Genomic DNA, 26,499 nt, shown 5'->3' on the forward strand with positions numbered 1-26,499 from the left:
ACTTTAATTGGTGTTTTGCAGCTAGTGAGATTTCCTTTTAAATCGTTAAATATTAGGATCCACTTTAAATGTATGATCCTCTACATCTACTCTCCCGGCCCTAATGCTGCACATGTTGTGCTAAACCCTTCATTTTTACAATGTACATCTACAGTTTACTTCCTGAACTTTTGGGATGTGCCAACTTACCTCTCCTGCATGACCTTTTGTAAGACAGTTTGTGTAACAGTGACTTTTTTTGTCTCATCTAGTACAAAGACAAGCTCCAATAACCCACCCATCCCAGCACTGCAAGGTTGCTTTTAGCAGTCAGGATTACCTCCTCACACATCTGAATTTCAAACACCCAAATGAGAATATGGAAAAGATGAGGACAGAACAATCTTGCAACACTCCCATAAACATGACAGAAAATGCATCTTTCAACCAGTCAAGGCAATTAATAAACAATGTAACTGCTTCTCATTCCAAAATATATATATTAGCAGCTGCCACAGGAAAAGATCTTGGAGAAAGTGAGAAGAGTTTGACTTGGTTATCAGACCAGAATGCACAGAAGAGAACACAGACCGGGGAGAGACCGCATGTCTGTGGGGAATGTGGGAAGAGATTTAGTCGGTTATCCAGCCTGAACACACACAAGAGGATACACACAGGGGAGAGACCGCATGTATGTGGGGAATGTGAGAAGGGATTTAGTGACTTGTCCAAGCTGAACATACACAAGAGGACACACACAGGGGAGAGACCGCATGTATGTGGGGAATGTGGGAAGAGATTTAGTGACTTATCCAGCCTGAGGACACACAAGGGGACACACACACGGGAGAGACCGCATGTATGTGGGGAATGTGGGAAGGGATTTAGTGTGTCATCCAGCCTGGACACACACACGAGGACACACACAGGCGAGAGACCATATGTATGTGGGGAATGTGGGAATGGATTTAGTCAGTTATCCAACCTGAGGACACACAAGAGGACACACACAGGGGAGAGACCGCATGTATGTGAGGAATGTGGGAAGGGATTTAGTGTGTTATCCAGCCTGATCAGACACAAGAAGACACACACAGGGGAGAGACCGCATGTATGTGGGGAATGTGGGAAGGGATTAGTCAGTTATCCAGCCTGAACACACACAAGAGGACACACACAGGCGAGAGACCATATGTATGTGGGGAATGTGGGAAGGGATTTAGTGACTTGTCCAAGCTGAACATACACCAGAGGACACACACAGGTGAGAGACCGCATGTATGTGGGGAATGTGGGAAGAGATTTAGTGCCTTATCCCACCTGTACACACACAAGAGGACACACACAGGGGAGAGACCGCATGTATGTGGGGAATGTGGGAATGGATTTAGTGTGTCATTCAGCCTGGACACACACAAGAGGACACACACAGGGGAGAGACCGCATGTATGTGGGGAATGTGGGAAGGGATTTAGTCAGTTATCCAGCCTGAACACACACACGAGGACACACACAGGCGAGAGACCATATGTATGTGGGGAATGTGGGAATGGATTTAGTCAGTTATCCCACCTGAACACACACACGAGGACACACACAGGCGAGAGACCATATGTATGTGGGGAATGTGGGTATGGATTTAGTGACTTATCCAGCCTGAGGAAACACAAGAGGACACACACAGGGGAGAGACCGCATGTATGTGGGGAATGTGGGAAGGGATTTAGTGTGTCATCCAGCCTGGACACACACAAGAGGACACACACAGGGGAGAGACCGCATGTATGTGGGGAATGTGGGAAGGGATTTAATGCGTCATCCAACCTGAACAAGCACAAGAGGCCACACACTGGGGGGAGGGACCTTTCTCTAAAGCCAGTCATGTTTAGGGATAACCAGTGACTTAGACGCTCACATATAAGTGCACACGTGTGTATCTGTGTTACGCTAAATCACAATGAAAAGTGACTTTAGTTTATGGTGCATAAACGAGCGTTGTAAAAGAATCAAAAGTTATAACGTTTTAAATGCAAGATTTGTATAATTTTGATTGTATTTTTTTTTAAAGAAACATTGTCCTATTAATGTTTTATATTTCCATGCTGATGGGTCTAATAAAATGTGCGTTTCCCATTATGCTGAAGCTGTCTGTAGCCTCACTTGGCTGTGAATCGAAATTGTTTCACCGCGACCAATTTGCCGTTGGCATTAGGCCGCAGATGGACCCTCCGCCACCAGCCTCTTCCAATGTAAGTTTTATTACTGTTTTGGGTATGGGGTTAATTTAAGGGGTTTGGGATAGGGGGTTTTAGGGTAAGGGATTAAGGTGTGTGGTTTTAGGGTAAGAGGAGTGTGACGGCCTTCACAATAAATGTGAAGGGACTGGGGAGGCACGGGAGTGTGGGGGGGGGGGGAGGGAACAGGACTGGAAGCTCCTCGCTCACCTCTGGGTTTTGTTTGGGGCAAGTTCCGTTTTTGTGGGAAAGTGAGCTTTGTGTTTCCAGGCAGATGTGGGACAGGAGTCAGGTGATTGGCTGGGAGCAGGTGCTGAGCAGGTGAGCAGAGTGCTGTGATTGGGCAGGCCAGAGGGGGTGCATGGCTAGGGAGTTTGGGCGGGAAAATGGAAGATACGGTATAGAGAGACGAAGCAGATAGGGAAATTACCCGAGGTTAGGGGACGTTGGCTGCCCCACTCCACTCCCTAAGTGTTATAATTATAACAGCTAGTTATACTGTATATAGCAGTGATTCACAACTTTTTTTTTTTTTTGGAGGAACCCTTGGAAGTTTTTCTAATAATCTCAGGGAACCCCTAAATGGCTGACACATATTAGGTTAATTTCACACCTCACGAGCCCCCTCTATTTCCCACCCTCTACCCATGTATTTCTCTCCCCTCCATCTCACTCACTCCTCCTCTCGCCTCGCATATATTTATCTCCCCTGCGTCTCACTCTTTCTACCTCTTTTCCTCACTCTCTCCCCCCCCTCTCCTCTCACTCACCCCTACCTTCCGTCAATTACCCCATGCCAACTCAATCCCCCCTACAAAATACATATCACAAAACCTCACCCCTCTAAATACATGTAACCCCACCCGCAATACATAATAAAAATACCCGCCCCGCCAATACATATTAAAAATGCCACCGCCGCCCCAATACATTTTAAAAATGCCACTGCCGCCCCAATACATTTTAAAAAGACCCCTGCCACCCCAATACATATTTTTTTTTTAAATCGAGCCACACTGGTAAAATCATCCTCATCTCTCCCCCAGCACCCTTCATCATCATCCTCATATATTTTCCCCAGCACCCTTCATCATCATCATCATCCTCATATCTCCCCCAGCACCCTTCATCATCATCCTCATATCTCCCCCAGCATCCTTCATCATCAGCCTCATATCTCTCCCAGCACCCTTCATCATCATCCTCATATCTCCCCCAGCACCCTTCATCATCATCCTCATATCTCCCCCAGCACCCTTCATTATCATCCTCATATCTCCCCCAGCACCCTTCATTATCATCCTCATATCTCCCCCAGCACCCTTCATTATCATCCTCATATCTCCCCCAGCACCCTTCATTATCATCCTCATATCTCCCCCAGCACCCTTCATTATCATCCTCATATCTCCCCCAGCACCCTTCATTATCATCCTCATATCTCCCCCAGCACCCTTCATAATCATCCTCATATATCTCCCCCAACAACCTTCATTTTCATCATATACCCACCCCCTTGCATCTCACATCTCCCTCATATAACCACCCCCCTGCATCTCACATCACCTCCCCCTCCCCACTGTAGCTCACATCTCTCCCCCCCTCCCCCCATATGCCTACCTCAGGCGGCAGTGGTGGGCAGGATGCGGTGACCACTAACTACAGAGAACGCAGGACTGCATGCACCCATTCGCTATAGCTAGCAGCAGGCACCTTGAGTGCCGCACTACTAGAGTGCTCTCCTGCAGTCCTGTGAGCGGGCTCTGGAGGGGGTAGAGCCGGTAGGAGGGGTAGATCCAGGAAAGCCGCCGTGGGTCGCACAGTGAGTGCGAGCGCTAGGCGGAACCCCTGGGACTGCTCCACGGAACCCTGGTTGAAAAACACTGGTAGATAGTGTTTTATGCTGTTGCAGCATGGTGACAGTGGGTTAAAAGTGCTAATGCTTTTTAGCATAATTCTGTGGTTATTGATCATTTTATACTGACTGAGGCCAGGGTAAAGTTGGGCATTGGATCTGTTCAACACAGAAACATGAAAAAAACCTTCTACTTGAAAAAAGGTTAGTGTCCCCATGTAACAGGGTGAATAAAAGACACCAGCCCTATGCCTAATCACTTGATAAAGACCATAAGGTCGAAACGTTGTGTGGCACAATAAATTTTCTTATTCAGAAATCCGTGGAGCGCTGGATCCCTTTTCCTTAGGTCTGCAGTACACCAGTGACCAGGTTAAAATTCAGCTGGGAAGGTCTTGTAATTGTCAGGTCCCAATTGCCTCTTTAAGGGGTTTTAAAAACCCAGGCTGCTCACACATGGGGGGCTGCCTGACCCAGTGAGACACACTGAAATGCTGGAGGAAAACGACTTACTATAAGGTCTGTCTTTCTTGTCTGCTATATGGATAGCTACACAAAACAGGGAGCCCCCGCAACAGCTAGGATGTATGTAAGTGAGGTGCTTACTAGGTCAGATATAACATATATACACACAAAAAAAAAAGCATTCAGTCACTTGGATGGATAATGATTTATCTCAAATACTTGTCATCAAAACGAATATAAAATAAAGGGTTTTAAAATCAAACAGCACTGACAGTAACTGTGATCATAATTACAGTGCTGTAAAAGCCGTGTTGATCAAAGAATTAAGTAGATTAGTGATTAATATTAGTCCTCAATCTGATGCTGGAAATAATGCAGCCTATAAAATGGTAGAATAAAGGGACAACAGTATAACATCTTATACTAGGACTGCTATGGCACAAGGGTAGTCCTCGATTGCAGATACGGGCAAAGAATAGTCTCCTAGTATATTGTATAATTATAGGCTGGTACGAACTTGTGTGGTAGGGAGTATCTTAATATACATACTCCTAATCCATAAGAATGTACACCACATGGGTGATGACTACACTTATACTGCCTCACTAGGCGGTGTCTGCTGAAGATGGTCAATATTGATCCGCTGATGCGCAGATTAACAACGATAGAGGCAGACACAGTGTTGATGTACAGTTATAGTATATTGTTCCTACCTTCCAAGAAATACTGGACAAATCACTGACGCCTAGCCACTCAAATGTGTAATATAATAGTGTAGATAGATGCACTCATATTGTATGTCTTTATTTATATAGCGCCAAAAGTGTACTCAGCGCTTCACAAAGAATACAGTACAGGGAATTATAATTATACAATAAGTGCAACAAAATCAGACAATAGGAAAGGAAATCCCTGCTCCGAAGAGCTTACAATCTAAGAGGTTTAATGGGAAACTTACGGAGACAGTAGGTGAAGGTGTAAGTGCTGTAGATGGCAGTGCTTGGTCACAATGGGTGGTAGGAGTGACTGAGTGGGATAATAGCCATGAGTGCAGGCTATTGGGATACTTTGATTTGTGGGGCGAGATTTAAGGCTGGTCAGTGTTAAATGAAAATGTTAACACCATTTACAGGGGAAGAGATGGCAGGGACGCATGAGTGAGATCAGGTGTGTATGTCTGACTTCAGGCTACGGGGGAGATCCCCAGCAGCAGGAAGGAGTAGATAGAGGGTGTGAATAGAGAATTTGTGTGGGTGTTTTTTATTGAGGGGTATAGAAGTTGTTGTGAGAGGGGTGTATAAATAATGGTGGAGTGGGGATGTTGGAGAGAACAGAGACATTCACAAAGGAGTGAGGAAACAGTAAACAGAAAAAGCAGTAGGGAGGGCATAGTAAGATGCGGGAGGAGAGACTTCACAGGTAAGGCTGAGTTTATAGTGGAGAGTGGCCGTGCTCTCCAGTGCTGATGCTCACCTCTCGCTTACCAAGCGGCTGCTTTTCATGTTCTTGCCCCTCAGACAGAGCGTGTGCTCTGGTAGGCAGGGCTTGGGAGGCGGGACAGGGATCTGTGTGATGGATATGTATGTATGTATATATATATATATAGAAAATAGAAGAAAAAAGCGCCCAATCTTTCTTCTATTTTCTATGCAGGTGGAGAGGGAGGTCGTTGTGCCCTTTAAAGAAGCAGCCTTTTTCCTGTCAGTGCTTTTCTGTTTCTTGCATTTTTTGGACTTCATTTGGACTTCAAAGGATTTGTGACAAAAGTTTGTTATTGGGTCCACAGCACATCTTTTATAACTATATATGCATTTGGTGAACGTATTGATTGCACAGTTAAATATTATTATTGTCATTTAGGTTTTTTATATATTTATACATTTTTTGATCATTTATTATTATACTATTGCTGTCACACCACACCCAAGCGCAGTCCTTTTCTGTATATATATATATATATATATATATGATATATATAGGATATATAGATATATCCAAAATATATATAGATATCACTAGCTGATATACCCGGTGTTGCCCGGGATGTAAATCCGTAATAGGTACTATTATGTATAAATAGGGGAACAAAAGGTTGACTATTTGGTGGAAAGGTTATATAATAATGTTGAAAAGAAACATGGAAGAAAATGTAATATGATGTTGTTTAAAAATGGTTTATTGTAAACACACCACAGTACAATGTATATTTTAGTGACATAAATGATGTAAAATGTGAGGTGTGTGTCCCGATCGGGTGTGAGGTGGCGGGTGAGTGCGGGTGGTCAGTAATGTCGGTGCGTAGGGTTGTGAGGCGGCAGGCGTGTGTCGGGTGGGTGAGAGGCGGCAGGTGTCTGAGTGCGGGGGGTGTGGGGTTGGCAAAACCGGTGCTGGTTTTTGAATGTATTTATTGGGTAAGGATCAGTCAGATCAAAATCGGATCAGGGAACAATGGCTGCTCTTGGGTCTAAGCTCCTTTTCTGAGCTGCGCTCTGATTGGAGGCTGTGCGGTCATGTGAACACACCTCCTCTCCAGCAAGCACAGAAACACAGATTTGCCTGTAGCTGGAAGCTGAGCGAGCTTCAGCAAGCAAGCAGAAGCTTTCACTCAGAATATCACCATAACATATAATGGGTCTCTGAATATATGCTCAGCGCGCATCAGCAAGCACTACGCCACTATAAACTCAGCCTTATGGAGGATAAAAATGAACAAATAATCACAGATGTTTAAAGAGAATGTCTCACAGTGGCAAAGTTGTAATGCAGAGTCCAGATCTTCCTCCAATCTTCCCCTCCAATTTCAACTCCAAAATTAACTCTTGCAGACACTTTAGATATGACACTTAAGATGTGACTCTTTTGATGTTACTCATATGTATGGAGGAGTCACCCCGTTGACGGATCAACGCAAAGAGGAACACTTGAATTAGTTACTACTAATGAAGATAATGAGGCACTGATCTCTATGCACAAGGTAGGTACATAACATAGGCAGAGAGGTACTCACTTAGAGTGCAGTATGTATCAGTGTGCTTAGGAGATATAATTGTAGCTTTTAGGAGTAAGTGCAATACCACTATAGTATATAAACACAAATGCTATGTATCATGACCATGCTGGGAGAGGCAGCACAGCTGTCTGAGATGCGCTGGGAGGGGGAGAGAGACTGGAGACTTTAGGTGTGTGTGGTACTTTAGTTGTGTTACAGCCTCAGGGGTTATGTCATATCCAGGTTACCTCCTTCATATCAACATTGGCCAAAAGGGAGGAACTGAAGCAGCTTTACTGATTATATATATATATATATATATATATATATATATATATATATGACCAGGACCAGGAGGAGTATACACATCTACATGCAGCAGAAACTATCTCGCCCTAGCACAATGCCTGGGAAATGTTACGGTCTTGTTTCTAATCCACACAGTATGTGACACGTGATCTGTTTTGAAGTCTAAAAACTACAACTCCCATGATCCCCTTAGTGTGAGCATGCGCAGTAGGACACAGAGCTGTGACCTGGATGTAGTCGGTGTCTCCACTTCTGGGAAAGAGAAGATGAAGAAATAAAGTGGTGCAGGAAGCACACAGGAGCCTTTTCTGTAAGTAACTTACTTTGTATTCAAAGCATCAGAGCAGGTATATGCAAACACGTGGCGTTTCAGGACAGACACGTCCTCTCCTCAGACCATACATCTTACTGAAATAGTGAAACTAACAAGTATATATACCCCTAGGGGTTATACAATCCCCTCATACCCATCACCTGTGTTTACAGCCTGGCAGCCACTGCAGCCTCAGTACTTCCTGGTTGAAGTCTGACGTCATCGCAGCATCTTTGGACACTGATGACGTCACGTCGCCAAACAACTTGGAAAACGAAAAACAAAATAGAGTCACACAGGGACAGCTCAGCACATTTGCTGAACTGTGAGAAGTCACATTGCATAAGTTACACTTAAGTAACAGTAAAATTAAGCAACATGTATGCACTGTATTGGTGCCATAAAGGATATTTAATGACTATAACTTTGTCTGGAGAACTGGGAGCTGCCATGCTGATATTTTCCTTCTTAGATGACATTTCTGCCAAAACGAAGGGGTTAAAGCTGAAAAGGAGCAAGTTAAAAGATGGTTCAATGTTATGAGCTTACAGTCAAAAGCAGCATTATTACACACATGTACAGTATCCGCAGTGGATATTCACAGTTAAGTGTAAATAGCCGCACGGCTATTCCAAGTCGAGTGCAAATAGCTGCTTTGCTATTCGCACTCAATTGGAAATAAAATGGAAAAAAAATAAACATCCAACCCAAAAATCGAACCCTGGTCCACTCTGTTAATGGGCTGCAGAATTACCAATGAGCTATAAGACTTACTGATGCTTTTGTAGTGAATAAAGGTATTGAAGGTAGACAGAACACTCCCCTATTGATATTCCATACCCCCTGCATCTGTAATTAGCGCGGCTTTAGGCTGAGTCCCCAGTCAGCATGTGGCACGCGCGCCCGGCGGGGGGGGGGGGGGCAGCGGCGCGTGCACAGCGTTACACTGCGATCTGAGGGGAGAGAGAACGTTTGCGACGGGAGGGGGCGTGGCGGTAGGTTTGCGGGGCGTGGCCATGACGTCCCGCGGCTGGTTTGCCCTCGCAGGGGAAAGGTGCGCGACAAGGTAGGAACTGGGACCGGAGGAACTGGGGGGGCGGGGCTTGATCGCACATGCGTGCGCTGTAGTAGTTAGTGGGACCGCAGCCTTAGCAGCCGCTTCCGCATGCGTGCGGAGGCGTGTGGAAATGCAGGCGACAGGCAAGTTTAAATATACGCGCTGAGGGGAGCGGAGGAGCGGTCCCGTGACAGCAAACATCCAATGGGGATGAGGGACTAGCCCCGCCTCGCCTTCGCCCCGCCCCCAAAGCACGCTCACTGCCTCACCTGTCAGGCCACAAAAAAGCACCAGCTTCTGCAGGTGAGGCAGAGCGGGAGCGAGGCCCGAGGCACCATGCCCGAGTCCTTAGGCTGCGGCCTGGGAGGGAGCGGGGAGCGCTGTGCCCTGCTCGGACGTGCAATTTGTGGCTAGGTGCACGCTCATATGAGGGCGCGGCCACAACGGCACTGAGCTGGTTCGCCCTCATTAGGTGAACCACTTAAGTGACGCGCTTACGTGACACGCTTGGAGGCGGCAAATTCAATTTTGCTTGCTCGGCAAGCGTCTCAAGCTCCGATGCTCACCCTGGCCAGACACATTATGCATAATGATGTATACCAATTATAAACTGGGTTACTATATATGTGCTGTACACCATTGATCTTAATCAGGGCCACCAACAGCGGGGGAGAAAGGGTACTGCCGTCCCTGGCGCCTGTTAATTAAAAAAAAAAAAACCGCTGCAAAAAAAATCGCGGTGTCTCCCTGTAGTAGCGCCGGAAGTAGTCTGGGTTAAGCTTCCGGCACGCCGGCGTGAGAGGGAGCCCTGGCTCGTTTGGGAGCTGCATCGCGAGACAGGTGCTTCGTGGTCAGGGGCAACTGCTGTGACCAGGCCGTCGGGCCTCTCGCAGCACGCCACCTCACCCCCCTGCGCCATCCCGCTACCCCCCCTCCCCATCGGGTCAAAACCGCTGCCCCCCCATTGCCAACGGGCCACCCCTCCCCCCCCCCCCCTCCATCAGACCAGCATCGGCCCCACCCCCGCAGCAGACTGGTGCACGCGTGAGCAGTGGCGTGGTGCCACCCCTCCCCCCCTCGCATGACAGGGCCGTCCCGCCACCCACCGCAGCCGCTACACAACCCCCGCAGCCGCGGGAAACCCCGTACCGCCGCCCCCCCCCGCAGCATTGTTCCCCCACTCCCAGCACCGCCGCCACCACCCGCAGGCACCATCACGCCGCGCCACCCTCCCCCCCCCCTGCAGGTAAGTCTGATTTTTATATATATACTGTATATATGTATTGATGGTGTTTGGGGTATTTTTTATATGTATTGGGGTTGTGTTATTTTTTTTATATGTATTGGAGATATATTATATGTTATTACACATTCCTAGTGAGAGAGACAGATATATATATATATATAAGCGCACGTGTTATTTTTTTTTTTTTTTCCCTGCTCGTGCTGGAAAAAAAACAAAACAAAAAAAAAATCCTCCTCTTTTATTGGTGTGATGCCACTTGGCACACTGACAATTTTTTTTTTTTGCCGCGCATCCAGGCTCTATAGGCCTTCCTTGGCCAGGCTCCCTGCTGGTGTGCTGAGGCGCAGGGAAAGCTGGTGCTTTCCCTGGCCTTGCGGTTGCTTACCGCACGCGCTGTCAGCGGGCCGTCAGGGGGCGGGCGCGTCACTGGCCGGGGGCAGGCCAGTGAATTCACGGAGCTGGTTCGCCCTCACTGGGCGAACCGCTCATGTGACCGGCCGGGAAGCGGGGGAATTTTAAATTCCCCTAAGACCTACGCTTCCGCGCGCTTGCCCCTACTAAAGCCGCTCTAATTGCGGCTGTAGGGGCTCAGTGCTGAGTGGGAGCGTGCGTCAGCGCTCTTCCGCCAGCAAGCGCTAAACATGGCCGAGGCCTAAGTCTTAATAATCGTGAGCGCATCTGAGCACGTAAGTACTCTCCCATGCCCCTCCCATACCCCCACACGCCTCTCCCATACCCCCACACGCCTCTCCCATGCCCCTCCGATGCTCCCCCACATGCCCCTTCGATGCTCCCCCACATGCCCCTCCGATGCTCCCCCTCCTGCACTTGCTTCACCACTTACTAATTTTTTGGGGCGCTTCTTTTATGAATAAGTACGTGTTTTCAGTATTTCTGTGCATTCATTACTTCCGATTGCTTCTACATTATTCATATCATTTTTATTAAGTTGGAAAAAAAAGATTTAAATAATAAAACCACAAAATAACGGAAAAATACACCAAAGAAATATTCGTTTTGATCGCTGTTATGATTACTTGTTTCATTGTTGTCATTGCATGTTATTTCTTGCCACGCAAAACAATAGATGTGTTCCTAATCTTTTCAGATACATAAAAATTACGGAAACCAGGAAAGTATAAATACGAAAAATATTAAAAGTTACCAAAAAAAATTCAGGTCACTTGCTATTCAGTATCGAAATGTAGGTGAGCTAAATTTCAAGTGTTCGGGAAAATGTCCCTCAGGCGACCATCTATATTTATGTGTCATTTATTGTACTTGTTTAAGTATTGATCAGCTGTTGTACTTTTTTCGGCTATGAAACATGTTAGTTAGCTGAAATTAAAGTACAAAGAAAACAGGATGGCTAGCCATTATTTGTGAAATTGCATTTTTCTAGTTTTTGAAGTTAAATTTCTTTAGGGGCACCTAGCACATTAGCAAAATCCTGTGCCAGTAAATGGAGTTGATTTGAAGCGGAAGTCAGTGGTGACGGATGTGACGTCACAACTGGCAGAAGAGGCCATCAGCAACATTCGCTGACACCTGCAAGAGTAAGGAGGAACTAACATACACAACACCGTCACTGAACCGCATGAGTTGGAACAGAACTCTTTGGAGCCGACGTAACGCTCAGCCAGTGAGACAAGACTTAGGCAGCGTTCACACAAGTGGCTTCACAACACAGCGTGCGCGCGTTGGCGCCTGTCTGCTGGGCGATGTGCAATCATCCCCAGCAGACAGAATGATCCGACACACCACGCCCCCACGTGACGCGCTCCCTTCTGATGCCCTGTCATTCAGGAGACTAGTGAGTCTGCAGCCTCCTCATTCAGCGCTGGCTATTGAAGGTGCAATCTCACATAGCCATCCAAAGAATTAACAACCTTTGGTATACTGCGATCTGATTGCCTTCTCAGAATAATGTCACCATGCTAAAAGCAAAGATTTGGCTTCTATTGTTTCCCTGCAAATAATTTATAATCGACCGCAACTTGCTCCCCAGCAGCCGGAACAAAGCGACATTGTGTGTGTGTGTGTGTGTACTGCCGAGTTCCCATTTCTCCCCCGCTGTTGGTGGCCCTGATTAAGATCAATGGTGTACAGCACATATATAGTAACCCAGTTTATAATTGGTATACATCATTATGCATAATGTGTCTGGCCAGGGTGAGCATCGGAGCTTGAGACGCTTGCAGAGCAAGCAAAATTGAATTTGCCGCCTCCAAGCGCGTCACGTAAGCGGTTCACCTAATGAGGATGAACCAGCTCTGTGCCGTTGTGGCCGCTCCCCCAGATGAGCGTGCACCTAGCCACAAATTGCAGGGCGTGGGCGCACAGGTGCCAGCACCCCCTGCTCCCTCCCAGGCCGCAGCCTAAGGACTCGGGCATGGTGCCTCGGGCCACGCTCCTGCTTTGCCTCACCTGCAGAAGCTGGTGCTTTTTTGTGGCCTGACAGGTGAGGCAGTGAGCGCGGGGCGAACGCATGGCGGAGGTGAGGCAGGGCTAGTCCCTCATCCACATTGGATGTTTGCTGTCACGTGACCGCTCGTCCGCTCCCCTCAGCGCGTATATTTAAACTTGCCTGTCGCCTGCATTTCCGCACGCATGCGGAAGCAGCTGTAAAAGCCGCGCTGATTACAGATGCAGGGGGTATGGAATGTCAATAGGGGAGTGTTCTGTCTACCTTAAATGCCTTTATTCACTACAAAAGCATTAGTAAGTCTTATAGCTCACTGGTAATGCTGCAGCCCATTAACAGAGTGGACCAGGGTTCGTTTCTTGACTTAGATGTTTTTTCCCCCCATTTTATTTCCAATTGAGTGCGAATAGCCGAGCGGCTATTTACACTCGAGTGCGGATAGCAAAGCAGCTATTTGCACTCGACTGGGAATAGCCATGCGGCTATTTACACTCAACTGTAAATATCCACTGCCTACAGTATCTGGGCATAAGATAACAATAGACCAGGAAGGTATCTCACCTACGTGCACCAACGGCCACACACAGGCGTAGCACTACTCCTCACACACTTTGGGGGGGGCCTGTCTTGTGGACACCAGGTGGTTTAGGTGCCCAGGGCTCCCTCATAACTTTGTGGGATCCTCACTGTGGTGTGGACAAGGTGGTGGGCTTGCACTGTGGAGGTATTGTGTGGGTACGGCCTTGTTATTATAGTGCTGTGTGTTTATATGTTGGTAAATACGTTGTTATATACTCGGTGTGTTTATATGTTAGTAAATACGTTGTTATATACACGGTGTGTGTTTATATGTTAGTAAATACGTTGTTATATACTCGGTGTGTTTATATGTTAGTAAATACGTTGTTATATACTCGGTGCGTGTTTATATGTTAGTAAATACGTTGTTATATACTCGGTGTGTGTTTATATGTTGGTAAATACGTTGTTATATACTCGGTGCATGTTTACTGACTATTGGGTCCTGTGAGGGGTAATCCTACTATGTTAGGATCTCTCTCAGGTGGAGGTGCTGTGTACCGACGAACGTGATCACCCAGGCTCCCAGCGGCGGAGGATCAGGCCTGTTAGCCACGCAGGTAACGGCAGAACAGGTAGTTTCTCTTAGCTAAAGTAGAAAAAGTCGAAAAGGGCAGCGCACTGCCAAAAAACAGGAGGAGGCTCACAAGTACATTAAACGGGTTTATTCCATGAAGGGATCAAACATCATCCCCAGAGAGCAGCGAAAAAGCACCACACCAACGCTTTTCGGGCCGTGTGCCCATTATCAAGGTTTCTCTTAGGGGTTAATGGGCATCTCAGTATCTTTGGACACTGATGACGTCATGTCGCCAAACAACCTGGAAAACCAATAACAAAATAGTCACACAGGGACAGCTCAGCACACTTGCTGAACTGTGAGAAGTCACATTGCATAAGTTACACTTAAGTAACAGTAAAATTAAGCAACATGTACGCACTATATTGGTGCCATAAAGGATATTTAATGACTATAAGTTTGTCTGAAGAACTGGAAGGTGCCATGCTGATATTTTCTTAGATGATATTTCTGCCAAAACGAAGGGGTTAAAGCTGAAAAGGAGCAAGTTAAAAGATGGTTCAATGTTATGAGCTTACAGTCAAAAGCAGCATTATTACACACATTTACAGTATGTGGGCATAAGAATCTACAAACCATCAGGGATATATAGATTAAAAGATGTAACTCCTATTATAGATAGTACAGACACAGAGGCTAGATCATAAGTGTTATCTAGTAGCTTATTAATAATAGAGTAGACTTAAGTGGGATAAACAGAATAGTAGAATCCATAGCAGTAGTGGCCCAGAGTGACAGAGATTTAAACCTGTGTCTCTGGTATATCCACCCGCATATATCTGGATTAATAGTAGAGTCTGACCTTACCCCATGAACCAGTTTAGTTCAAGTCACAATACTTACTTCGACAGGGAGATTCTGCTGCTGGAGAACACATATGATTATAAATATGTTCCACTGACTGCATTACACAGTGATTTAGTGACCCCTCTAGCCGAATCTTCCCCGATTGATCACAGGAGAACGTATCAATCTGCAACTTAGTTAATCACTTGTCAGTGTTTGCATTGAAGGATTTTTTTTTTTGAAAGCCAGCTTGAACTGCTGCTTTAAATCTAACCTGGCGGCGGGAAAACATAAAATCACTTGGAGTACAAGGCTTCCCTGAAAAGGATGAAATCACCATTTAACCCTTTGGGTGCCCTTTTCATGTAGCTGCTATGTCACCGCATCTGGCCCCATGATGTAATAGCTACGTCATAGTAATCCTGCTGGGTTTCCTATGGGAGATGTCATTCTGTGCTCCTGTGCAGGGCAGGACGGATCTATCACTACGTGAGATAGAAGGGAGGGGGTCTCCCTGTCCGTTCTGTCATCATGAGAGAGCGATCACGTGACCCCTCCATCACTCAAAGGGTTAAAATAACTCTTTGTGTATTGTGAAAGAAATCCTGTTCTGTATTTGTCCAGGAACATTTATGTGTTTGACTAATGAGGGCATTATAATTACTTTGTTTTCTATGGAAGTGTTATGATTTTTTTGTTTGCTAAACGGGATTTTTAATTTGACTATTCGCTACATTTAACTATTAAATATGCCATTGTTGTTGGTTCACGTTCTTCCTAGGAGGGACTGCCCTTTTAAATACCATTATCCGCTCACGTGACCGGCCCTGCGCTCAAACTAGAAAATTAATGTCGTCTACGCTTCCGCACGCTTGCGGAAGCGTGCGCGATCCCCTGCTAAAGCCGCTCTCATTGCGGTTGCAGGGGCTCACTGCCGAGCATGAGTGTGGCTCAGCACGGGTCAGGGCCTAAGTGCTGACCATGGCCGCGGTCTTAGGCTACCGCCCCAGTGGTCACTACTGCACGTGCGTCTGATTGCCTAGCGCAGCGTTTTCCAAAAGTAGTTCCGCGGAACCTAGTCCCAGGGGTTTCACCATGGCTCACCTCCACCCTCCCTCCCCGCCAACCCCTCCAGCCAGCTCTCTGGTCAGCACTGCAAGATCGCTCTCTAGCAGTGCGGCACCTCCGGTGCCTGCTAGAGCGTGTGCGTGCAGCCCTGACCACCTCCTGCCGCCTCCTCCCTCCACTGCTGCTTGTACCTCCTGCCCCGCTGCCTCCTCCTCCTGCCTCGCCGCCTACTCCTTTTGCGCCGCTACCTCCTGCCTCTCCGCACCCCCCCCCCCGCCGCCGGCAACTGCAGGGCAGGATACGAGGTAGGCATATTGGGGGGGGGAGATCCATGGTGGTGATGGGTGGGTGGGGAGATCCATGGTGCCGGATGGTGGGTGGGGAGTGATGGGAGATGCAGGGGGGGGGTTTATGAGGATGATGAGGGGTGCAGGGGAGAAATATGATTATGATGAGGGGTGCTGGGGGGGGAGATATGCATTTTAAAAATATACTGGGGCAGTGGGGGTCATTTTAAAATGTAATGGGGCGGTGAGTGACTTTTAAAAATGTATTGAGGCAGTGGGGGTCTTCTAGAAAATGTACTAGAGCAGCGGGGGTCTTTTAAAAATGTATTGGGGCAGTGGGGATCTTTTAAAAATGTTTTGGGGCGGTGGGGGTGTTTTAAAAATGTATTGGGGCGGTGGGGGGCTTTAAAAATGTATTGGGGTGGTGGGAGTCTTTTAAAAATGATCTTGAACCAAAAACATTTTTCGCATGCGGCTTATTTCTTTTTTGTTTTTTTTTCATGTGCTACGCTAAAAATATTGAAGGGGTTCCATTCTGTTTTACAAAATATAAAAGGGTTCCACGACTAAATTTAATTTGCTGGTCATTAAGGACACTTTTAAGGACAATCAGAGATGTGCGCATCATTAACACCATTCAGGTGTACACTTTTCCTCCCACCTTAAACATAATTTCTTACAGAATAGAAGAATCATAATACTGCTCAATAAATAATGATTCGCTTAGCTGATGTGGTTCTCCAAAGCCCCAGTTTTGATCTCTGGATTCGCAACTACTACAATGTAAATAAACTTGTTTTGATTAACAGCATGATTCACTTCAGCCCTATGTCCAGTCAGAGCATAAGCTGCAGACCACATGTCTCCTATAATCAAATCGGAGCAGACATAGGTAATAATAGATAGCAACGGGTTACTATGATGCTTCAACCAATTGTACCAATCAGAAGTAAGCATTTTCTGGCAGCTATATTAACGAAAACAGACCGGTGTACATGAGTGCACAAAAGACATTGGTCAATCACTGACCTTGCTGATAATCATGTGGTCAGAGGTAACCAATTGAAGTGCACTACACTACTGCTGTAACCGAGAGTGACGCGCAACTATGACGCAACGTCTCGCGAGACCAATCAGAAGTTAGCATTAATCGGTATCCATGGCGACCATTACACTTAAAAACCCACCAGAATCACTCCGAAACCGCCCCATTGAAGCCTATCAGGTGAAACATATGTTGGGTATGTCAAGCGTCACTCCCTGGTGCGCAGGCTAATCAGAGAGGTCGGATGCGATTTCCTGTCAGAGCGTTTCGGAGCCTTCACCGTGGGAAGCACAATGCTCTGACTTAGATCCTATCTCATAATGTTGTATGTACCTTGCAGTGCTATTCCTACCACTATGGATAATATAAGCCATATGACCTAAACTCCACTCACAGGAGCGTTTGGTCAGTGTATGCTGAGTGGTTCACCATTACAGACCTACAGGCTCAGTAACTTCTGCACCTTTCGGTCTGGTGACATATTGTATGTATATAGGGGTGTGGACTAAAATATATAGCTGAGGCAGATCTCAGGTCTATACATTACTACCAGTAATACCAGTCCACTCTTCATCAAGTACCCCACATACAAACACTTACACAGGCACACAGGGTCTCTACTCTTACTACAGAGCAAGCACTCTCATATAACATCAAACCCTTCTATAGAAAAGGGTTCCATAGTACATCTAGGATCAGATATCTGACAACTTAAGGTTACATTGAAATAGCTATTACCATAGTTAATTCAATAGTATAATTGTGGTACACGACAAGGTTAAATAGCTATTTTCATCTCCAATATTAGCGTCTAGTTCTAGCATACCGACGTCTCCTTTCATTTTTAATTTGTTTTTATTATTTTAGTTCATTGTACACTTCACTACATATATATTTTAACTAATTATATTAATCCGATAGGGATGTCTCTCCAGTGCGACATAATAGGGAGCTTTCTCTACCTCTGTGTACAATATTATTCACTCCCAGTCAGCACCACCCCTGCACTAACTATTGTAGTGAAGTTCTCCGTTACAACAGGATATTACTATACCCTCCTTGGCGTTGTGAGGGGTACACACCTACCCTTCAGGGGGTACCTCTCTCTCTTTGTGTTTAATACATCTTAAAATTCTAACTTAAACACACTCTAAAAGAATATAAATATTGAGTCCTTCAAAAAAAAAAGTTTGGATAAGACCGGCCTGGAGTCTTATTCCCCCCGTAGGTTAACTTGAAGTGGCTGTGAGTGATGTGGGTGGAGCTGGGATAAGTTTCATGTGTGCCATGTGAATCCAGGAAGAGACCTCTGCCACTTTAATTGCTGTAATGGTGGTGAGTAGTACTTTAAATGGGCCTTATCATCTGGGATGAATAAAGTTCTTGCGTAGGCAATGCTTCACTCGAGTAGGTGCACTTTCAACTTTGACCTGTGCCTAGAGAGACTCAAAAATATATTAGTTGCATACAATACTTACTAATTGTTTTACAAAGCAGTCAATGTGGACTTGACTTTGCTACAATCTAAATTCATAAGACTTGGTGCCCCAGCTACTGCCAAACCAATTTATTCCATAGTTAACTCTATTCTGTCTGCAGGCCATATCCATAAGACCTGCAAAACTGCAAGAGTTATCCCAATCTTCAAAAGTGAGGACAAAAAACACTGTAATAAATTAGCAACTAGGATATTGGTTGCTTGGTCTGCAGCAGAATTAGAATTATATATATATTACACAGTGATTTTGGCAATAACTACTGCTTATAATAAAAGGACACCTTTGGAAAGAAAATGGTTAAAAGATATAAAATACATCACATATTCAGTTAATAGACAAATGATTTTATATACGCCTCCATACTAATTTCTCAAATGGAATAATATAGTCTCTTTATAAAGTGCCGAACACACTGCTTGCGTTCTGCCTTTAAAAGACACTCAACATTTTTCATTTGATTAAAAATAATTTCAGAGCTTGTTCATCTGGGCATACCGCCAGCCTGGGTGTTGCGCCAAATGACCTCGAACAGATAAGAACGGTTTTTCCATAAACTACATTATAATTACTGGATTGCAACACTAGCTCGGAGCCAAAATGCAGCTTCCTCTACAGCCCTAAAAATTACATTTTTATGGCATCCCAAAAATAAAAACAACAGGACATTTGTACCAATAGGTCAGATAATTTATAAACACAAAATAAATTCCAACAAGAGCATGCTACGTTCCTACACTCTTTCCTCTGAACGCCTTCTGAAAGAAATCTCATACTCTCGCAAACTTAATTCACTACAAATTTATGCTATCCTGTTTGAACTCTGCCCTCTCTCAAGCTAAACAAACCTACTTTTCTTCATTACTCAACACACACAAGTCTAACCCACGCCAACTCTTCCTTCATCTCACCTCAGGACTTTGCTGACTATTTTAAGGTAAAGGTGGAATCCATACCTCAGAACACCCACTCTGTATCCAAAGCTCTCTCCCGCTTTAAACCTTTCTCACTGAATGCTCTTTCTCTAAATACCTGACTTGCACCCTCTCTATCCACCTTTAAGACTCACCTTAAGACACACTTGCATAAAGAAGCATATGAATAGTACTGTGAATAATACTGGACACATGATACATAATAGCTTGGCCCACTGCAGCTGCACTTCCCAGAATTCCCTCCTTTTTCTTTTTTTAAATATTCCCAAACATATCCTAATCCTATAGAAATAAACTTGAAATGTGTTTTTACTGGTTACACGCAAACAGAAAACACACTTGTTCTCTTAAGCTACAGAGCTAGTTAACTTTCATGTCTGGAATGCATTATTTAAACTGGAGGGGAGGGGCTGTTTCTCTCCTTTCTTTGAGATAGAAATCCAGCAAACGGAAAAGAAAGTGTCTGGTTTAAAAACCTCATTCGTCTGTCCATAACGAATAAACCTTTTAAATTATCACCAGTGACAGGGCTGAATATCATATGCCCATTCTCCACTCCTTCACACTGGGAATAATTCAGGAAAAATTCATCAGAGATTAAACAAACTTTTTACAGGAGATTGCATTTTTTTTTTAGCTGGGACTTGCACCCTGAGCCTTCCCGGGCGAACCAGCAGTTCCCTGGTTTTCACTCTGATAGGGGCACTCTCTCTGCCAATGGCCAAAATTACAACAGTAAAAACAGGCACTATTGTTCTGAGCTCTTCCTCCTGGCTGATTTCTGAGTCCAGCAAAAGATCTCTGTCTATTATGTCTTCTGACTTGTCTCCTATCTCGGTGTCGTCCATTATTAAAATACATTGCCTTATTCCCTTGCCGAGAAGGGGGCACAAAGCAACCTGCCACATAATCTACAAACGGGTCACAATAATTATCACCAGCCGGAGCAACAAATTCTTTAGGAGTCTGACCAGGTTTACGCTTGCAAAGGACAACATGTTTAGTATTATTCTTAATAACCTCTGGCTTACTTCCAGAGTCCATTAGTAGCTAATAGAAAAATAGCGAAATAACAAATATTAGATATGTAATTAGCATTCTTATACTTTACACAATGTACAAAAGTCGTGCATCTAGATCAGAGATGACAGCCCAGTCTGGTTTTTAGGATTTCAACCTAGACTTCCTGACACACACACACTCAGTCAGGAATACCTGTTAAACACTTGGGGATCTTAACCCTTAATTTCACAGTCACAATTTAACCAAGAGATTCCCAGTGCGGGGTGAGATAGAAAACATCAAATATACTCACTACCCTGTGGGAATGTTGCTTCTGACACCAATTGTTAGGTTCGCAAACTTAAAATACACCGGGGACCACCTCGGACAGCTGGCCGTGACTGGAAGCAGTGTTGCTCGATCTGGGGAGACTTAACCACGCCCATGCCTGTTGCACCTCAATCTGGTGACGTATGAGCGCTCGAGAAATTAAGAAAGAGAGAGAGTGATTCTGATTCTTCATCTCAACTTTATTGCGGAAAAGCAATGCTATTTATACAGAAAAATAAAGTGTTAATTATTGGCGTAAATTGGAGGCGTAACAATATTAGCATATTACAAAATAACAACTTAGCTGGGAAATTTCCACTCGTACACATTATCTATAGCAGTGATTCTCAACCAGGGCTCCGCGGAACCCTTGGGCTCCGTGGAGCTGTCCCAGGGGTTCTGCCTGGCCGCCCTCACTCACTGCAGCCCCTGGCTCTCCCCCCTCTACTCTCCTCCCACCCTCCTCTCTCATAAGAGCGCGCATGCAGTCCTCGCCTCAAGCATCCTGCTTGATGATCAGTGGTGTCGAAGGAGAGGCTGCTGCTGCTTCTTCTGTAAAACTCTGCATGTGAGTTACGGGAGGAGTGGGGGTGGGGGGGAGGAGATGCTGCTTCTGTAAAACTCTTGGCTATGTTCTACTATAACTGAAAACAATTAGCAGAAGCTGGAAAATACTTCCTACATATGTGAAGGTCGCTTTTCTGCTTACATATACCATTTAACGTAGGGAAAAGTTCAAGCAAACAAAATGGAGGTCCTGGCTTTATTTTAACCCTTTCAGTCCCTTTCACTAACTGTCCCAATTTTAGGTTTGTAAATTGTGCGAGAAACGAGAAAATCAATGAACAAACTTCGAAAAGCTCTGTCGTTCAGGGACAACCACTAAGGGACTCATATCGCAGTTGTACAAGGAAGTAACGGTTACGGGTGCAGCAGTGACGGGAAAACTAGGTTACATGACCAGATGGGAGTCAGACTTGGGGGAAGTGTTGCAGCTAGAGGAGTGGACGAAAATCGCAGTGGCAGTCTACAAGAGCTCCATGTGCACGACCCTACGGGAGAATGCATATAAAGTTATGATGAGATGGTACTACACTCCCACAAAATTAGCTAAATTTCTGCCTACTTACTCCCCATTGTGTCCTAGACAATGTGCACAGCAAGCAGACTTGTTGCACATGCTGTGGTCCTGCCCCAAAATAGTCAGGGTCTGGGAACACATCAAAGATTGGCTGAACAGAATCCTAGATGTAGAGGTCTCGTTGGACCCGTGGCTGTTCCTTCTGAACAGACCGTTAAAAGGCCTACCCAAACACGCTCATAAACTGATAACTCACTTCGCAACGGCAATGCGGGGGGAGATCACAGCACGTTGGAAACAAAATGCGATTCCATTGATAGCGGCAATTCGGAACAGAATCTGGAAGGTATGTCAGATGGAGAAGCAGACCAGCCTAGCAAATGACACAGGCGAAAACTATCTAAAAGTCTGGATGTCGTGGCTGGCCCAGTTAGATATACCGGGGGTAGAAAGGTCCGCAATTTGGCAATGATAGAGAGAAATTCGTTATCCCTTGGGACGGCAGCACAGAAAAAAAAAATAGACGGGATAATTCAGAGATACTAGGAGTCCCGCGGGGAGGGCGTGGACGAGGCCGGGGAGGGCGCGGACGAGGCCGGGGAGACCCCAGCCCCCCCCCCTGTAAGAGATGGGCCGGAGGTAATACGGCTCACAGCGGAACCACAGCGGAAGATACCCCCCCACCCCCCATTTTCTTTACTTTTAGACTAGAGGTGTCTGTCTGTCTCCCCAGTCTGTCTTGTGAATAGTTAGACTACATGGACGCTGGACTCTGTTCTGATATTGATGTGGATAAAAATGTTTGCAATGTCTGATGTACATGTGACCCTTCAATAAAATTTAAGTTGAAAAAAAATACAATAATTGTGCATTTGGTTCCTGATTTAACAATGCAGATTTAGCAGAAAGTTGGGTCATCCTATAACTATTAGAGACCTAGTACATGGTGCGGTAACGGGAACACCCGGTGACTGATATGTGAGCTTCTAATGAGACACGTATTCTATTCATTGTACAAATATTTTTTAATTATACCTTCAAAACTGAACCTATCGACTTACTATCTATCAAATTATTTCTGCCACTTTAATTGGTGTTTTGCAGCTAGTTAGATTTCCTTTTAAATCGTTAAATATTATGATCCACTTTAAATGTATAATCCTCTACATCTACTCTCCCCCTGCCCTAATGCTGCACATTTTGTGCTAAACCCTTCATTTTTACAATGTACATCTACAGTTTACTTTCATCCTGAACTTTTTGGGATATGCCAACTTACCTCTCCTGCATGACCTTTTGTAAGACAGTTTGTGTAACAGTGACTTTTTTGTCTCGTCTAGTACAAAGACAAACTCCAATAATCCACCCATGCCAACACTGCAAGGTTGCTTTTAGCAGCCAGGATTACCTCCTCAAACATCTGAAGTTCAAACACCCAAATGAGAATATGGAAAAGATGAGGACAGAAAATTCTTGCAACATTCCAATAAATATGACAGAAAATGCATTTTTCAACCAGTCAAGGCAATTAATAAACAATGTAACTGCTTCTCATTCCAAAAGATATATATTAGCAGCTGCCACAGGAAAAGATCTTGGAGAAAGTGAGAAGAGTCTGACTTGGTTATCAGACCAGAATGCACAGAAGAGAACACAGACAGGGGAGAGACCGCATGTATGTGAGGAATGTGGGAAGGGATTTAGTGACTTATCCAGCCTGAACACACACTAGAGGACACACACAGAGGAGAGACCGCATGTATGTGGGGAATGTGGAAAAGGATTTAGTCTGTTATCCCACCTGAACACACACAAGAGGACACACACACAGGGGAGAGACCACATGTATGTGGGGAATGTGGGAAGGGATTTAGTCAGTTATCCAGCCTGTACACACACAAGAGGACACACACAGGGGAGAGACCGCATGTATGTGAGGAATGTGGTAAAGGATTTAGTCAGTTATCCCACTTGAACACACACAAGAGGACACACACAGGTGAGAGACCGCATATATGTGGGGAATGTGGGAAGGGATTTAGTCAGTCATCCATCCATCCTGAGGAGACACACGAGGACACACAGGGGAGGGACCTATCTCTAAAGCCAGGCATGTTTAGGGAAAACCAGCGACTTAGACGCTCACATATAAGTGCACACGTGTATCAGTGTTACACTAAATCACAATGAAAAGTGACTTTAGTTTATGGTGCATAAACGAGCATTTTAAAAGGATAAAAAGTTATAACGTTTTAAATGCAAGTTATTTGTATAATTTTTATTGTAGTTTTTTTAAAGAAACATTGTCCTCGTAATGTTTTATATTTCCATGCTGATGGGTCTAATAAAATGTGCGTTCCCCATTATGCTGAAGCGTTCTGTAGCCTCACTTAGCTGTGAATTGGAATAGTTTCACCGCGTCCAATTTGCCGTTGGCATTAGGCCGCAGACGGACCCTCCACTTCTAATGTAAGTTGTATTACTCTTTTGGGTATGGGGTTAATTTAAGGGGTTTGGGGTAGGGGGTTTTAGGGTAAGGGATTAAGGTGAGTGGTTTTAGGGTAAGAGGAGTGTGACGGCCTTCATAATAAATGTGAAGGGACTGGGGAGGCACGGGAGTGTGGGGAGGGGGGGGACACGGAACTGGAAGCTCCTCGCTCACCTCTGGGTTTTGTTTGGGGCAAGTTCCGTTTTTGTGGGAAAGTGAGCTTTGTGTTTCCAGGCAGATGTGGGACAGGAGTCAGGTGATTGGCTGGGAGCTGGTGCTGAGCAGGTGGCCAGAGTGCTGTGATTGGGCAGGCCAGAAGGTGTGCGTGGCTAGGGAGTTTGGGCGGGAAAATGGAAGGTACGGTATATAGAGACGAAGCAGATAGGGAAATTACCTGTGGTTAGGGGACGTTGGCTGCCCCACTCCCCTCCCTATGTGTTATAATTATAACAGCTACTTATACTGTATATAGCAGTGATTCACAACCTTTTTTTTTTTTTTTGAGGCACCCTTGGAAGTTTTTCTAATTTTCTCAGGGAACCCCTAAATGGCTGACACATATTAGCTGACACACCTCACGAGCCCCCTCTATTTCCCACCCTCTACCCATGTATTTCTCTCCCCTCCGTCTCACTCACTCTCTCCTCCTCTCGCCTCGCATATATTTATCTCCCCTGCGTCCTACTCTTTCTACATCTTTTCCTCACTCTCTCCCCCCCTCTCTCCTCTCACTCACCCCTACCTTCCGTCAATTACCCCACGCTAACTCAATCCCCCCTACAAAATACATATCACAAAATCTCACCCCTCTAAATACATGTTACCCCACCCGCCAATACATATTAAAAATGCCACTGCCGCTCCAATACATTTTAAAAAGATCCCCACTGTTGCCCCAATATATTTTAAAAAGACCCCTGCCACCCCAATACATATATTTTTTTTAAATCGAGCCACACTGGTAAAATCATCTTCATCTCTCCCCCAGCACCCTTCATCATCATCCTCATATTTCCCCCAGCACCCTTCATCATCATCATCCTCATATATCTCCCCCAGCACACTTCAAACTAGGATGGAGGGGGGAGGGGAATGAAACAGATAATGAACTAAATGGAGTAGATACGGATTCAAGGTGGTATGGAGGTAGAATGGGGGCAAGTGCAAGTTTGACAAGCAGTGAAACACCCATAGTAAATACAGATAATACTAGAAAACTTCTAAAGACTGAACCAAGTGGGAGCAGAAAGGAAGGAGCAGATAAGATAATAGTACAGGCTGAAAAAAAACTGAAATGCATGCTTGCTAATGCAAGAAGCCTGACAGATAAAATGGGGGAGCTTGAATTAGTAGCTGCAAGGGAGCAGTATGATATCATAGGCATTACTGAAACATGGTGGGATGAAACTCATGACTGGACAGTTCATTTAGAGGGTTATTCTCTTTTTCGGAAGGATCGAACAAATAGAAGGGGAGGTGGAGTATTGTGACGGGAGCGTTGTGACAGGCTATTAATAATACACACCCAAAGATATAACTGGGTTGAACCGGACGAGACTTAGATATGATAAAATATAATTCATTCCTTGATAAAGGTGAACACACGAGATATACAAATAACAGACAAAATGTGGACACTTACTTAAAGGTTAGGACAAGAAAGCCATCAGGATACAGGATGGGCCATTTCTTCCATAATTCAGTTGACATCACAGCAATACATGCAGATCATGAAGACACATGAAGCACACATGAAGACCATGCATGAAGACATTTGAGTAAGGGCTGACTCTGGTTTAAATACCATTTCAAACCCATCTCTTAACCCTAGAAGCCGAGTTGGCTAGAAAAAATCTCTTTGAAGCAGATTTTAGCTTCCATTGTAAGTGTGAAGTATCACACTTACAAACACTCAGTTCCTTGGTTCCTACCCCCAGTATAAACAATTAG

At 45.2% G+C, this 26,499-nt stretch overlaps 1 protein-coding gene and 1 pseudogene across 2 annotated transcripts in view; both read left to right on the forward strand.

Moving 5' to 3' along the window:
* LOC142483865 (uncharacterized) overlaps positions 1 to 26,499 on the forward strand; it is a 207,538-nt gene that overhangs the window by 80,296 nt on the left and 100,743 nt on the right. The window contains exon 1 of one of the 2 annotated variants that reach the window (XM_075583793.1): positions 8,012 to 8,141. The exons of the other annotated variant lie outside the window; for it this stretch is intronic. The gene's annotated coding sequence lies outside the window, so the exon portion shown is untranslated. Of the gene's footprint in view, positions 1 to 8,011; positions 8,142 to 26,499 lie in introns of those variants that run through there. 2 annotated transcript variants of the gene reach the window in all.
* Positions 1,102 to 24,511, forward strand: LOC142483868 (uncharacterized; annotated as a pseudogene).

This window comes from Ascaphus truei, unplaced genomic scaffold, assembly GCF_040206685.1.
Source record: "Ascaphus truei isolate aAscTru1 unplaced genomic scaffold, aAscTru1.hap1 HAP1_SCAFFOLD_377, whole genome shotgun sequence".
In the NCBI taxonomy this organism is placed as follows: Eukaryota; Metazoa; Chordata; class Amphibia; order Anura; family Ascaphidae; genus Ascaphus; species Ascaphus truei.